This window comes from Octodon degus, unplaced genomic scaffold (genome assembly GCF_000260255.1).
Source record: "Octodon degus isolate 3935 unplaced genomic scaffold, OctDeg1.0 scaffold00132, whole genome shotgun sequence".
Lineage (NCBI taxonomy): Eukaryota > Metazoa > Chordata > Mammalia > Rodentia > Octodontidae > Octodon > Octodon degus.
This window is the reverse complement of record NW_004524708.1, coordinates 1,658,627-1,665,801: the sequence shown is the minus strand read 5'-3', so window position 1 is coordinate 1,665,801 and position 7,175 is coordinate 1,658,627.

Sequence of the window (7,175 nt, the reverse complement as noted above, 5' to 3'; positions counted from 1 at the left end):
TAAAAATTATTTAAATCTTAATGCCATATATGACTTTGTTTTCTATAATCTTATACTATTTGTTAGTCAGAAAGACATATATCATGTGATTTTAGACAGTTTTAAAGTTTTTCCTAAGATAATTTAATTCCATACTTACTTTTACCTTGGTTTTGAGATGGCAGTGGCTATATTATAACAACATTTTCAACATCAAACTTGTTTCCACAAGAATTACTCCCAATTTTCAGATGAAGAAATAAAGGGAATAACATAATTGGGCTGAAGATGCAGTGCTATATGGAGGCAGAAATAAATATGATCCTAGAGCTGCCTGATTAGAAAATCTGTTCTATTTTCAGAACTCTGCATTTCTTGAAATGGAACTTAAATTTTCTTATCTTCTCAAGCTTAAAAAAATAAAGCTGCACAACTTTAAGTACTTCATTAGTTTGTAGAGGTGTTATGTAAGTACTTTTCCAAGCAGATCCATTGGCTTCACAGTAGGCTATAATTAAATTGTAGAAATTAGTGTCCAAAAACCTCCTCAGATCCCAGTTCTCTGCCTGCCCCAAGACTGCACAGAACAACCAGGAATGGATGCTGCTGTAATTTCAAGGCTGTGCTCCTAGGTGCAAGAGATGGCCATGAAATTAGAACAACCTAACTGGCATACAAGGAACTGCTTGAGATCTAGCTCTATAAAAAATTTACATTGACTAAAATTAATCTATTTGCTGAGTCTGTTGCAATCAGGGTTGCTAAGGAAGTTCAAGGAATCTTTTGGCCTAAAAAACAATAAAAATGAAAACCAAAGCTATTCTTCCAATGTGAATCTTTAGCCTTGGTTCTGGCCTTAGAAAAGTTTCTCCCTTTCTTAAAAAATTGAGTTCTCATAATCATCCCATCTTGAGTGCCTTACCATGGAGAGAGATATCAATCTGGATTTAGAAGACAGACATGAAGATGCTTAAAGAATTTGAGGTTAGAAAGTCTTATTTTACATATGCAAATGGATTTAATTCATTGTATAACTATGTTCTAACCAACTTCTATGCATAGTACTGGGACAGAAAGACTCTTCCTGGGGTAAGAGGAATGCAAGTAATAAATGGCTCAAGAACGAACAGGTCTGAATGGAAGCAATGTATTAGTCACATGTACTTATAGTCCAGGAGAATAGTAAGACCTCTGTGTACCATGCGGGTACACAAATAATATATTCAGGGATAGAAGAAACTAAAAAAAAAGAAAACAAAGACTTGTGATAATCTATGTTTGTGGTAATGTGAATAGGGTACTGTCCTGATCTTACGAGAGTATGTGATTGCCTTATTGGAGAACTACCATGGGTTATTATTTACCTGAAAAGTACCACGTGATGAAGACCAATCATAGACAAGAGTATAGCTGCTCTAATGCATAAGCATGAATCAGCTGAGTTGGGAGGCTTTCTCTCCAGGTGAATGGTGTCTCAGTTACTCTTCTCTCATTGCTGGAACAAATACCTCACACCCAAAATGGAGGAAGGAAAGGTTTATTTAGCTCACAGTTAGTGGAGGTTTCAGTTTATATTGAACTGGCTCCAAGGCAGAGTGGCATATAACAGAGAACAATCATTCATGGCAGCAGCAAAGTGCAAGAGAGCAAAGGAAAACAAAGAGCAAGAGAGCAAAGGGAGTGGTAGCAGCTCTGGCAGCTAGCTAGACTCTCTCCTCTCCTTGCATTCTAATGAAAATTACCCCAGGGCTAGAGTATAGCATTCACACCTTCAGTTCCAGCACTGGAATGAGAATCAATCCCAATCTCCAGAAGCCAAGCCACCCCATGACTGTATGAGGCTTTTGGGAACACCTATACACAAACCCTAACAGATGGAAAGGGAACACCGTTTGGACTTCTAGGGTCTTGTGAGGCATATTTGAAGTTTGAGACATTACAATACCAATAGCTATAATGGTAATTTCCTACCACATAGAGTGGTGAGATAAGCAAAGAAATCAATATTAAAAAGTACTTAATAAAATAAAATACATTTAACAATCTGAAGACATTAATATGAGAAATTGGGAAAGCTTTAAGGTTTACTTCTTAACTTATGATTCCTAACCTATATAATACTTCCTTAATAAGTGGACTGGAATATACTTTAAAGTGTATTCATGCATTTACTTCTAGAATATTCCTTATCATTAAAGGAGAAGGTGGTTACAGAGTTGTTGTAGTTGGTGGTTATCCTCTATTGGGCTAAATTGAAAATATGTGGGCTATGCCTTGGGCATTATAAGAGATAAACTAACCAAAGAAGGCAACCTAGTGACTACATACAATGTTCAGTAGCTTCCAAGATCACCCACAGCAGGGGTAATCATTGGCTAGAAAGATTTACACAATGCCTCTATTCATATGACTGACTTCAGTCTCTAGCCCATGCAGAGATTAGTCTCACAAATACCACAGGACTTTCTACCAGAAGTCACATTATTAGCATTGACAGTCTGAGTATCCCAAGGTCTCCAAGTAAACAAAGATGCTTTCACTGGCAGATGACCACCCTATGGCTTAAGAAATGGAGTAAAGACTACACCTCTTTGGATATGGTTATTGCTTTGGGGCTTTTCTTTCTAGTTCTGCCACTAATGCACTCCTTTGGTAACCTTGGAATTGTGCTACATCATCTATAAAAATGAGTACCAGAGTGAAGTTTTACACTTATTTCTGAAGAGCATTAAGAGTTTTTGCAGGATTAACTGAAATGTGGAGAGTGGAAGAACTACTGGAAAATATCCCCAAGGATAGCAATTCAAAGAAATGTACATAGTGCATATTTGCATTAGGTTTCATAGGAAGTGTTCCACTAGAAGCAGGCAGTTTCTAGAAATGCTTGGTGTCCATGGTCTGCTTCACTTCTACTGTGGGTGGATAAAGCAGCTTTAAGAAAAAGACAGAACTTTCAATTACTTGGGTACTTTGAATTTTAGTTGAATAGTACAAGATATACGTACTTTAAATTCTGACCTTAACATGTTTACTTTTAGTCTCCTCTAGAGCTGCATCTGAATATTGATGATTGTGTTTTGTTTAACAAAAAGTTTTGTAAGCTCTACAGATATTATCTTGGTTCTGTTGTGTACAGTTCACTTGTATTTTTCCAAGTGAATATTCAGGTTTTTAACGAATAAACATCCTCTACATGCAAAATACAATAAACACACTAGTAACGTATGAGAAAACATCAAATTAATTTTGATTGATTTATTCTATCCATATGTCTATGTACATCTTCCTCAATAAATTTTAGCTAGCTATTGTGACAGTCTTAAGTATCAGAAGAATGAATAAAAGAAAGTATTGTTAGTCTCAGCCTAAGTCATCTAAACTACTTTGGTGGAGAAATGTGGAATACACCCTTGCTGCATTAATTTCTGTCTGTAAACTTGAGAGAACTTAGAATCTCAAGATGTTTTATTTGAAGATGATTTTTTTATTTATCTGAAAATAAAAAGCTATAGTACTAAAATGAAAAGAGTTACCAATTTCTTGGTCTGAAATTTGAAATGCATTCTGATTTTGCTTAAACTAGGAGTTAGCTTACAAGAATTGTAGTTCCTGCTCTGTAATTGGTAAAGGTTATGAGAAAAGGTGCACAGCACAATGCATCTCCTGGTCATTGTCTCATGTGTCCAATGAGAGGAGTAACCTGAGGACTCTGGTGCACTTAGAGAGTTTGATTGTGTGATCTGCCTTAGTCTAGTTAAGTGTTAGACATTTGCAGCCACAAAGTCAGAATATATTTTTTTTCTCTTTTGCTTAATTTTTGAGAAATCACTTTGACATGCATTAGTACCATGCTGGTGATTGCTTCATGCAAGAAAGTAGTGTGGGTTCAAGGTTTGTTAGAACTCTACTTGGTTGGGCCCGTATATTTACGTAATTTTTAAATTTCTTTTCTTAAGCCATAAAAAAGTTCTTGATGATGTGAAATGTTCAGCATTTGTTTTCCTATTCATTTGACCTTTAAAAACAACAAACCCAGGTTTGCCACTTGTATTGAATAGCCAGCTATAAAAGGCATGCATTTTCTCTTGCTGCCAAGGATTACTAAGAAACTATGATATAGAGTTCCAAGGCCATGCTATGTGACTGCATATATAATGTAGGGTGTGACATCATTTTCTGCCATATTCATGAGGTGCCAAAGATGTTTTGTTCCATAGCCTGCCAGGAAGAAGTGTTTAGATCAGTACAGTCCCTATGGGATACTCTGGTCAGGCCTTGACTGCTAAATAATGATGCAGACATTTGCGTTGTACAAAATGAATCATCCCACTAGATGGAGATGACATATTTTGCTCTAGCCACTTCTCTTATTAGCTCTTTGTCAATTTTGTTTATAAGGGGTTTGGATTGTATGTATGAATCAAATCACTAATTAAGTTTGCATTTTCAAAGTGCATCACTCATCCCAATCCCTCTGTAATAAATAAAATTTAGAGCAGTTACTTAAAAAACACAAAACAAACTATACTTTATGAGGATGCTTCTTTGAATGTGAAACAATCATGAGTGACTAAATATGTAAGTTAATGACCAACAAAACCACAATTCTATGTTAGAGCCCATAAATTATACCCATATTTTAATTTCTATCAAGTTATTTCACATTGGCAAGATGTTCTGTGTAGTTTTCTATCTGTATAGTTAAAAAGCTTTATTTAAGAAAGAATCACTACAATCATTAATAGAGATAGTTCATTTAGTGTTCATTTTCAATATGTGAGATTTTTTAACCAACCTAGGGTAAGATAAGCCAAATGGAAAGCCATCTGGGCAAAATTAAAACACAGGAAATGGAAATTGGAAATGTGGCCTGTACCTCTCCCATGGCTTCTAATAATTCCCAGGAAGATTGACTTTCAGGGTGAAGCCTTTATATAGACTAAATTTTTAAAGCTCTGTATGAATTAATAACTACTTATGAAAATTAAAAATATTAATGTCTATGCCACAACATAGATATTTTGCTTGAATCAATCTACTGTAAACTCCTGACACTGACATCTAGTGGGTCAGGTAATATTACTGTATAATTAAGACTCAATACCCTTGACAAGATGTACTTATTGTCAACTATTTGTGTTACAGGGTGTGTCTAGATGACTCCAAAGCCTCAGGTGGTCATGGGCGGGGCTTTCAGGGTTGTTAGACCTAGGGTGTGCAATGTAATGATTCAGTGTCTGATGCTGGGACTATGGGTGTTTAATTATTAAATTAGTTGCTTAGTTCTGGGCTGCAGATGATAGGGAGGCTCTTCTTGGTTGGAGGTAGCACCATCCCCAAGGTAAATAGCCTGGGTGGATAGAAAGGAACAGAAAGAAGTCAGGGTTGCTTCTGCTTTATTGCTACTTTGCAGCTTTGTGTCCACCATGAATTGTTTCTCCTCTATGATTCCTCTCTGCCACTCCATCCTGACTTTGAGGCAACAACTTATGAACTCTACAAACTGTGAGTTAAATCACCCTTTTCCCTTATAATTGAGTATATGTTACTTTGTTTCAGCAATGGGAAACATGTTTCCTATTATATAGAAAATAATAAATTATATCTTCCATTTCACTTGAATTTGGAAATTATATTCAATAGTACATTGCCATTAAGATTAGATATTAAATTTATTGATGAAATATTTTCCCAATACCTAACTACTACCAACACGTTAATATTCTCAAGCATTCTCATATACTAGTGATAGATGCTTTCTTTAGATTTTTTTCCTAAGGCTTTAATTTAACTCCCCCAAATCAGAGAGATGGAAATGAAAGAATTTTAGCACTCAGATGTTTTTAGTGCTCTCTGTATAATTAAGTTCTTACAGTGTGACTTGGAGTTCAGCAATGGAATAAGGATAGAGGGAGTGATGGACAGCTGGGGCAGATTCAGTGACATGGAGTGTCTGGGGCTAGTGACATGTACTAGTGAGTCATTATGGACTATTGAATAAGTAAATAAGTAGGTAAAGACATGGACAACAGACATGAGATTTGGGCAGAGAAGAAAACTTGTTTAAATGTAAAGGTAGACAATGGTGGCAGTTAAAGCAGCGTCAATTTGATTGACTTTGGGATCTGCCTATGGAACCAGTAGGTACACCTCTGGGTATGGCTAGTCAGATTGTAGAGGTATGGCTTTGGGCTCTTATGTATGGCCAATGCTTTATATTCTGGCTTTGTTTCTCTGCTTTATTTTCTGCCTACCATGAACTAAGCATTACTGTGATGCTGTGATCTTGCACCAGGATGTTTCTGTCTTTCAGACAGCTTACCATGGGCTGATACCCCCTAATTATCAGCCAAACTAAATTTTTCCTCCTGTAAGTTGTGGGTGTTGGTATTGCAATTGCATCTCAATAAGAAAGCCCAATTCAGCTGCTTCCAAGGAGGATATCTTTGAGACAGAATGTGCGTCTGTGGTGGTAAAGATTGGAGGATTTGGGGGATTTTTTCGCTGAGAGCCTTCATGAACTGTGAGATCAGTGGTTAGAATGTATGTCACCTCAGTGAAGTGGATCTCCATGGAGAATAACATAGAACAGATGTGCTAGAAAGCACGTGTGTAAGACAAGTGCTGATGTCCTTGAGAGAAATGAGCAAGAGTCATATGGGATGGACCAGGCATGTGGAAAGTCATGAGAGTGTGACACTGACTTCAAAAGGAGGTGTCAGTGAGCAGGGACCCAAAGACGCACTCTGCAGAAACAGAGGCCTGAAATATCCTTGTGCCCCACATATGAGATCAGTCTGCCATCTGTAATTGTTTTTGTGGCACCAGAGATCAAACTCTAGACCTTGTGCATGCCAGTCAGGTACTTATGCTACTGAGCTGTCTCCACCACCCTGTCATCTGTAACTGTAAAACAAAGGTGTTATTATATACCCATGAAGAGTTCACATGTTAAATAATGGTAGTGAAATGAGTGTATTTATTTATCTATTGATACATGTTATTAAAGTTAAGGTAAGAGTGACAAAGAAGGCAACTATTTTAATTAAAATCTAAAGAAATATTAATTGGCCAAAAAGTGTACTTTTTCTGATGTGTAGTATTGTTAGGTATGAACCCATGCAATTAACCAGACAGACCAGGCATTCTGACATGAGTAGAAGATTTATTGGGGGCATCAAGCAGGCTGGCTGTCT